At 34.2% G+C, this 10,352-nt stretch overlaps 1 non-coding gene across 1 annotated transcript; it reads right to left on the bottom strand.

The window, feature by feature from the left end:
• Positions 1 to 1,400: 1,400 nt before the first annotated feature.
• Positions 1,401 to 1,472, bottom strand: TRNAN-GUU (transfer RNA asparagine (anticodon GUU)). The gene has a single exon. It is a non-coding gene; the product is annotated as a tRNA-Asn (tRNA).
• Between the last annotated feature and the right edge of the window lie 8,880 nt (positions 1,473 to 10,352).

Raw genomic sequence — 10,352 nt, 5'->3', positions numbered from 1 at the left:
ATATACATACAAATGGCTTTTAAGGAACCCGGAGCTTCATTGCCGCCCTCACATGAGCCCGCCATTGGTCCCTATCCTGAGCAAGATTAATCCAGTCCCTACCATCATATTCCACCTCCCTCAAATCCATTTTAATATTATCCTCCCATCTACGTCTCGGCCTCCCCAAAGGTCTTTTTCCCTCCGGTCTCCCAACTAACACTCTATTTGCATAGAAGCAATCCTTTATATGGTCATCTTTCTCTTCTGTAGGGGCGTGAGCGTTTATAACTACGATATCAGAGAATCTACTCTTACGTATTAAATACGATAACCTGTCACTGAAAAATTTTACCTTTTTTTTTTACTGCTGATTTTATTCTGTTATGGATAAAGAATCCCGTTCCTAATTGGTGATTAATGTTTCCTTCCCCAGAATACAATGAGTAATCTCCTATTTGTGATATGCCATTCCCATCTAATTTAACCTCCTGTACTCCCACAAATTTCTATATCTAGCTAGTTCTTTTGCTACTAATGTTACCCCTCCTGTTCTATATAGACTTGTTACATTCCAAGTACCAAATCTCATAACCTTATTCCTTTGCTGTGGTCGTGACAGAGAATCAGTCCCATTCCAAGACTAATTTTGAGGTTTCGTAACAAGTTGTTTTTTTACGGTGATGGGATGTTAGTCCTTCGCCCAACCCCCAAGCTGGAGGACTGCTTATTCAATATATTCACAGTTACCCTCCAAATCTGGAGGCCGTCTCCTTGATCCGCAACCTGAGGACGCGCCATGCCGTGGTGATAGGGACCCACAATACATGGTTACCTAGAACATTATTTATATTAAATAGTGTTTTAAGTAAATATACGAGAATTTCCATCAAAATACGAGAATTTCACCTAGCTTATACGAGAAGTCATGTTTGAAAATATGGCAACACTAGTTACGCATGTGTTGTGCACTCATCTGTTCGCGTCCATATCAAAGCGCAACTGAATAACATTATGTTCAAAATGTATTGCAACCTTAAATTGATTATAATGAACTCTTCCATGTAGATTATGTTTACGTACTGATTCCACTTGGGTATAGGAATGAACTCGTTTAGTTTATCGGATATGATGTAAGTAGTTCCAGAACAAATGAAGCAGGATTTCCGTTTCACAAAATCCTTTTGTTTTCTATTAATTTAGGCAGATTAGAGACATTACATATCAAAATAAAACATTTTTTTAATATTCTGTTACTAAAAGTTATTGTTTTAGTCTTCAGATGATTTCTTCCTTTGAAATAGTATATTTGCTTATATACAGCTTTAAACCACATTACCTTGCAGCGAAGCTTACAAATAAACGGCTCTTTCAGAATTGAAAAACTACATAATATATGAATAATTTCGAGGGAAAAATTGTTCCAGAGCCGGGTATCGAACCCGGGACCTTTGGTTTAACGTACCAACGCTCTACCACTGAGCTACCCGGGAACTCTAACCGACACCGATCCAATTTTTCCCTCTATATCCACAGACCTCAAAGTGGGCTGACAACCGTCAAGCAACCAACTTCGAGTGCACACTAACTCCGCGTGACTTAAATTGTGGTTTTCTGTTAACGAACAGTGACGTGTATTATGCAAATCAAGATTTCAGGTATAACAGGGACTTATACCTGAAATCTTGATTTGCATACATAATATATCTTTATTTATAAGTTTTCAGAAAACTGCAAAAAATAAACTCTCTACACCTTATGAACATTGGACCACGATCTTATGATTTTTAGAGTATATTTTTCATATGAATTGCAATATTTATAGATAGTTTGAGGAAACGTTTAATTATATTTGAGAGCACCGGAGTACCCTAAATTTCCTGAACATGCTTTGCTTCTTAAATATCAGAAATGTCAGCGAAAATTATAATAGTTTGTATTTATTTTGTATGTAAGTTAATGATAGCAAAAGCTATTAGGTAGAAATTTAGTACATAATATTTTAGTATTCTTAATATTGCAAATCAAAAGTAAATAAATTCTAGAACATTTTAAAGTGAAACCAATGAAATCTCATTGAGATCTCATACTACATACAGCTCCTGAAGTGCGTCATATCTATTATGAGTAGGCCAGGAAAATATCTCTGCATAAAATATTTTGATTTCATCCTCTTCGGGAAAATACTGTCATGACATTATCACTTGAAATGAGGCGGACAGGTATATTTTGTTCTATAGACAATATCAGAAAACAATAAACTCATTTTGGATAAAAAGGAACTTGTGTGGTTTTTCAAATATCTGAAGTGCCTGAAAATGAAACCTGATTTTGTCCAAATAATACTGTATATGATTTATTTATGAGTGCATTATCCTATTTACTATGTTCCTTCCAATTCGTCGGTCATACAATAATCTCTTCGCGTACAGCATTATTACATAATGCAGGAAAAGAGATCAGTCTTGTTGAACTCCCCTGTATTATTTATAAACTCCGTTGCCTCTATTTCAACATGTGTAACATATATTTATTAATTTCAACTACTCTTTTATTATTGTTGATTAAATGCGGTGGATGTGGTTCACCCCTCGGCTTTGACGTGTCATAACTAGAATGCGGTTACCACCCACTTGGAATTACTAATAATTTCACGCATGGTATGCACTGCACACGTATGTATTTACTCAGACATCCAGGGGGCAAGAGCTGGATTAATTGCAAGGTGATGATGAGGTTCTGTTTACACGAGGGCTATCGTCATCAGCAGCAACACCGTGATGGGTGCCACTATCATTTATGTCCCTTTCATCCCCTCTTCTAGGAATTTCATACAAAGCACTATAAAGCTTAGCTGGAAGGCATTCTGGATCAGAATGAAAAGGGTTGAAACATGAGGGGTTAGTAGAAGTCGAAAAGAGAGGATGAAGGGGGAGAGACAGTTTTGGGGAAGGGGACGTCGAGGTGAGATTTAGTCGGAAATGAGTTTTGTGCGTGTGCCTATTGCAATATACGGTAATGCTGTGTATGAGACGTAACAATTCTCTTCCTGTAAAGCCACATCGGAGGATGCGTCATGGTAAAGGGGTAAATCGTTCCGACTTAAGTACTAACTGTTAGGAAAATATTGCTCTTCTGCTGAACAGACAAGATGTTCACATTTGAGCAGTCAAGTGAGATGTACCCGTACACTGATTCAGGGACAGAAAATAATCGAAAAGAATACCATAATTAGTCCTCGGAAGTCTAGTAGCTAACATGCTAGCTGATTCATCCGAGGTTCGCGGGTTCAAAGACGACCATGGGCGATGGATTTTAAAATCTTTACCATGGTTTTGTTCGGGGGAGGGGGGGGGAAGGTAAAGTCGTAAGTTCCCTGCCGTATTTTATAAGCCGCATGAAACAACTGTCCTTGGCAAAGGACTCAAAATTTGTCGGGCATTTCTCGCTAACTTCAAATTTCCACTCTGAATATCTCTATAGATTAGTGTCATTAACATAACATTTACGGTCGGTGTTATAAACGCCGTTTAAACCTTACGTTCAGTTTAAACTGAAGATTTCGTTCTGCTTCGAATTATAAACCTTAACTACTAGTTAATCTTTAGTTAACTTGAGTTTAACTTGATCGGCAGTTCTCTGCCGTTTAAACACCAGTTGAAGGCTCAACAGTGCAAGATGGCGGTTCCCGCAATACATATAGATATTGTAGATGTTTTCCAAGAACTTATGAGTGACGACGTGAGTGATCAATATTACTGAACGACCACGGCGACCAAGAATTTTTCGAAATAGAGTGCACCACTTTGAAATATACTTAAATGAACATGTTTTAAAAAAGATTGAGTCTTTCGAAGCAGACAATCCTAATATTCAGAATTAGGTTATAGTCCTAACCTTGTTTCTAAAAATTGAAACTCGTAGACAACATGCAACAGAAAATCGAGAAAGTACAAAAATAAGTGTTTTAGGGTTTGACTTTAAATATTATTTGAAAAGATAGATTATTTCTTTTTTATTTTTGAAAACATTCTTTTGAATCTCTGCATCAGTTACTAGTTGCGTTGCGCTATTTTTCCTCTGATAGTAGGCTTGCTGAAAACGATGGAAGTTTTCGGAGGTGTCCGTAAATCTACTATAAACCTATTGCGCATTGTACTGTGTGTGGCAAACAGTCTCCTGGTAAGATTTACTATCGGGCCTGATTTATAAACACATTAATAATGTTACCTAATTTTAGTAGACTCGTAAAAATAGTTTTATTGTTTGACTGAATTCTGTTTCATAAATATTCTAGACAACACATAAATACGCACACTAATATCATTACTTCATTACTCAGTTGATTCTGTATGGAGGTACGTCGCAGATGGTCATGCAAGGTTTAGTTTGGTTGCATTGTGTTTGGGAGTATAACGTTGGTAGCCAGCGTTAAGAAACTATTTGAGCTTGTCTGACAAGCATACTGACATACGCGGTATTGATCCTCTTTATGTTTGTTTATGATACTCTCTCTGATATCGAAGAACAAAGATGTTTCTTAATGAAGGTTCTCCACGAGCGTCGGCTATTTTAAATCTATACTAATAATAAATCTGTAGCCGAAATTTTTCTGGTAATTTTCGATTTTCCAAAATTAATTGGTCGTAACATATATAATTAACCACCCTGAAACCGAAAATCGCTTTTTTTTTATTTTTGTTTGTATGTGTGTCTGTCTGTCTGTCTGTATGTTTGTTACCTTTTCACGCGATAATGGATGAACGGTTTCGATGAAAATTGGAATATAAATTATGTTCGTTGTAACTTAGATTTTAGGCTGTATGGCATTCAAAATACATTATTTAAAAGGGGGGTTATAAGGGGACCTGAATTAAATAAATCGAAATATCTCGCTTATTATTGATTTTTGTGAAAAATATTACATAATAAAAGTTTCTTTAAAAATAATTTGCGATAAGTTTTATTCCTTGAAATATTTTGATAGGACTGATATTTAATGAGATAAATTAGTTTTAAAATTAAAATAACTGCCATCTAAGGCCGTATAATGAAATAAAAAACAAATGACTTCGTCTATAAGCTAAATTAACCGATTTGTATAATTAATTATTATTTCATCATTGGAAACTGTAGTTTCTCTAGATGGACATAATCCTATAATGTTATTACAGTAGCTTCTGATATATATATATATATATATATATATATATAATATAATATAAGTTATTTGAAGAGTTCAGAACCATAGTGGGCCAAACGCCATTTACTGAATACGTAGAAAACAAGGGTTAAAATTAAGTTATTACCATAATTCAATGGAAACCTATAACAAGTAAAATAAAGGATACACAATAAATCTAAATGATGTCAATGTTCATTAAACTATGGTTGCATGTAATAAAAATTAGAAACATGTTAAAGGAAGTGTCATTGCACCAATGAGTGGTCTCTGGACCAAAATGATCGCATTTTAATTATTTGGATGCAATTTAAATTAAGTAACATATTAAACGATTTATCCTTCTAGCAAACACGAATGTTCCCTGGATCAAATGTCCTATTTTTATGTAATTACTTTATATTTATTTCTAACGGGTGCAGCGGAGCGCACGGGTACGGCTAGTCAATAATATAATTAAACAATTGCGATCGTTGTCTTTTCTTTCCTAGTAGTAATACCAGTCGTTTTCCACTACGGTTTAACTTAACCGAGACTCTGTAATACGGCACGTTGAGTTAAACTCATGGTTAGGTTTAACTTAGCTTTAACATAATCTTTAGATTAACCGTATTTATAAAACCGGGCCTTAACAAAAATGCAAGACCCTGTTCAGTGCACACTATGCAAAATATAACTTAACGTCACGAAAGATTGAAGAGTGGAGATGCTACTATGGAGAAGGCTGTAAAGATAGGATTCCTAGATAGGATACAGTAATGAAAATAGAGGCTATACTACGTGGAAAGGTGCAGCAATTTGCACGGACTGAAGCCACATCGGGTTACTCACATCTTGTGAGGTTTAAAGAACATTTAGGCCCGATTGTATAAACCATTTAATCTTAGATCAGAGGTTAAATTGATCATTCTTTCAGCTGAACTTGGAATTTTGTGTTGTATAAAGTCTAATCTGAGATTAATTTGTCTCAAACTAAAGTCAACTTTGACTGAAGAAATTTCTCCTATTAAGTTAGATGATCCAAGTTCAGTTATTTCTTTTCTGTTTGAAATATACGAGTGACAGATTGTGCAAATAAAATATCCATTATCATTAATATTAATAGATATGTTAGGTACATTTATATATATTTCTTTCAATTTCTTGCCTTAATACACAAACATTCTTATATTTTATAAGGCTCTATCGTGTTCAGCAGTATCAAATAACATAATCTATAATTATATTATGTTTATAACAACCATTAATTATTAATGGATATGATAGGTACATTCATAAATGTTCAATTAACTGTATTACTAAACGAAAATTGTCGTTTTATAAAGCTTTATTATGTTTAGCAGTATCAAACACCATAACATGATAACAACTTGGAGAACAGTCAACCTTCATCTTATTGTCCGCCATTATTTACATTGCAAAAAAAAAAAAACCAGTGTCTCCAACAGAGTGTAATACGGAAAGTCGCGAAAAAGTAGTTGTAAAGTCGCTAGATTTCTCATTATCAACAAAGAAAGATTAAATTTTGTCACTATGGGGTGCTAAAAAGGTCACTAATTCCCTATTTAAGCAATATAAAAGTTAAAAGAAATTGTTGTTGAAAAAGAGTTAAAATCGCTAGATTGGCAACACTGAACAAACCTGTATAACATGGTCCGCGCATCACGTATTTCACCTGTTTATGCGATGTTGCCAAATCCTTTTCACGTGAACTTAGATTGCATTTGAACCAAGGTAATTTGATCGCAGAAAAGTTTTATACAATAGAAGAAGTGTCTGAACTCGGTTTACTTTTCGATCTTCGATCAAAGTTGATCTTTAGTCAGGGAGTCTTATACAACTGGGCCTTAATGTATTTCAGAATATTCTTAGTAATAGAAGAACTTCCTTTGCAATGGAGAATTTGGAAAAATGCATTGTGCATTGTTTTCACCACGACAGTAACTTTACACATTGCTAAAAGCATCACAAAGATTAGGATGAGTGAGGGTATTAAATCCATGCAGGTTATAACGCCATCTAATATTTTGTAATTAGTTACTTGAAAATCTGCGTTGGCAGTCCTAGTTAGGCAAGTGTGGTGTTTACAGGAACCTTTCTTAAACACCTGGAACCAACAAGGAAACGTATTTCTGTCTTTAATATGAGTTTAACAATCTTTAATTGGAGAAGTTCTTGCTTGAGCTGATTGTCGAGTGACGTGAATATTGTATTCTACATTAAGTAAGTACAGATAATTGAATTTTAAATATAGTGAACGATAAAATGTTATGAGAAATTCGTTTATATGTGTTCTTATGTTTAGTGGAATGGAGTTGTTTTAAAATTTATAATATTATATTATGGTAGGTAATTATTCATTTAAAATAGAATTTGCGACTGCAGGTAATAACGCCATCTAGCTGCAAGAATAAACTTCAGTTTAATCGTCTCTAATTTAAGGATATTCGACTGGATTTGGATACCACGAAACCTGTGACATGAGTAGCACAAAGAAACTGGACTCTTCAAACTGGACAGTTGTGCACTTTTCAATGACAGTGACCCTGATTGAACTTTTAAAGTTATCTGGTAATGAGTATTGAGGATTTTTTTTTTAACCATTTATAGTTGTTTAATTCTATATCATAATCTTACGTTGACACTTTTGCTTATAAACATGTTTCTTTGTTCTAAAAAGAATAAGTGGCGTTATTACCTTTTTTGCTGGTAATAGCGCCAGTATGCGTCATACTTTTATTTACTTGTATTGTTGTAAAACCTTGTCACAATTACAACTTTTGAAATGTACAGTACATTCCATATGAAAGGCTGCAAGTGATTAATATCTAAAATATCAATATTATTGTCCATATTACTGGGCATTTGTAACCCATTTTGTTAATTTATGGCGTTAATACCTTCACTTACCATAATTTGAAAATAATAATTGAATTGTAATAAGTGCCAATTAACAGCCTATTTTGTATTTTAGTGCCTATATAAATTCCTTTTTCAAGCATTTAACTGCCTTATTACCTGACTATTTTTCTTTTCATTGTTTTTAGTGTCTATATGTCACAGCTTTCATCATATTCAAATAATATTTCTGTTCGGCCTATTTCCTTGCATGCTGAAACAGAACAATATATTATGAACTGAAATAAGGAGATAAAGCTATTTTCAACACAGTACACTAAGATATATTTTTTTTGCAATACAAACAGAAAGACATCTCACTTCAATAATTATAAATTGTGGGGTTATAGTAAACTAGTTGCTTGTGCAGCATATGCTGCAAACTAAGTTCTTAGACGTCCAAATAAACATTTTTCAGATTTATTTTTAATGAAGAATACCAGACATTCGGAAAGTTATTTACTTCCATAACAATGAAAGATACTCTATCTCGAGCCAATACTGAAGAGAACCACGCATATAAATATCTACACCACACTGCCATTAAATATATGAAAAAGACCCAACCCCACTTGATTAATGATTATAAAAATATTTGATTTTTAATAATATTATTATCTTAAGTAAGTTTTATAGCTTTCAGTAACATATACTATATAGCCACCACTCAGTAAAATATAGAAATAAAAATCTAATTTAAGTTATTCTCCACATCTACTTATATAACCCCAAAACGTTTCACTTTCATATCATCAATATAGCATTAATATGTATAATTAATGAAAAATAGTCACATCATGGCATTAACTACAATAATATTTCATTTCTAATGGTAATAATGTCATTAAACCACCTCAAGTTTTGTAGTTTTTAATATCCAATACACAGCTGTACCCAGAAAATTACACACCACAGAATCGAACCTATAAATTATTTTTATTAAGTTAATTTTTTAATAAACAATTTAATTTGAGCTCTAAATATGTCAGCATTCTTGCAGATCATTGCCTTCGTGTAATATTGTTTACTGTAGTATGTGTTTTGTTTTATTCTGAAATGCAACACGGCCGACTTGATGCTCGCTTCGCTTTTCCTTTACAAAAAAGCGAAGGGAATATCAAGTCGGCCGTGAATGCTATTAGCTAGTTTTCAAAACAATTTTCTGTTTAAGTTTAAACACTTGAACTCGAGTATTATATTGCCGTTTATGACAAGCATTACTTATATTTGGTATACATGTGAACATATTTTTGATCTGTATTTACTTTCAGTCTATAGGCTTAGTTCTATTGTTGGGAATCTTGTCATCGTAGTACTATGTCCGCTATTTTGTGGTAAATGGGATTCAATCTGGCATTCGCCTTTATTTAACTGAAATTAGTTATATTCAGTCAAGGAAAACCACAGAAAAAAACCTAGACCAGATTGGTCGATATCAGGAACGAATCCGGTATCTCCAGACTGCGAGTCCATTGCGTTATTCCTCAGTCACCTTGCTCGATGAAAATATATTGTTCAACACTGTAATATGGCAGAAACTAGGCTATATTACTTGCCATTCAACTAATAACACCACGAAAGCGATCCGTCCAAGAGAAAATATCTTAGGTCTATGCGTAATTCCTCTAAAATACAAAATTAATTTTCTGCGCACCTTTGAAAAAAGTGCTAAGGAAGAGACTAGTGAAATGCTTTGAGTGTAGAGTGGTAATGTGTATGGCAGAAAACTGGGCATTATGATGAGTGAGGAGAAAAGACAGGGAGCATTTGATATGTGGATATGGAGATGAATAGAGCGCACTCGAGCTTGTGAAATGAACAGACAAAGTAAGAAATGAAGCCGTATTTGGAAAGTATGGGTGAAGAAAGAATAAAGCTAAAACTGATCAGGAAGATAAAGAGAAATAAGCTTGGTAAAAGGCTAAGAAGGAACTGCATATTGAAGGATGCACTGGAAGGAATAGAATTTATAAAACAGTGATATTACCGGTTGTTCTGTATGATTGTGGAACTTGGACTCTCACTTTGAGAGAGAACAGAGATTAAGGGTGTTTGAGAATAAGGTGCTTAGGAAAATATTTGGGGCTAAGAGGGATGAAGTTACAGGAGAATGGGGAAAGTTACACAACGCAGAACTGCATGCACTGTATTTTTTACCTGACATAATTAGGAACATTAAATCCAGACGTTTGAGATGGGCAAGGCATGTAGCACGTATGGGCGAATCCAGAAATACATATAGAGTGTTAGTTGGGAGACCGGATGGAAAAAGACCTTTGGGGAGGCCGAGACG

The sequence above is a fragment of the Periplaneta americana genome, chromosome 9, assembly GCF_040183065.1.
Source record: "Periplaneta americana isolate PAMFEO1 chromosome 9, P.americana_PAMFEO1_priV1, whole genome shotgun sequence".
Classification (NCBI taxonomy): domain Eukaryota; kingdom Metazoa; phylum Arthropoda; class Insecta; order Blattodea; family Blattidae; genus Periplaneta; species Periplaneta americana.
This window is presented reverse-complemented; position numbering and strand designations above follow the sequence as displayed.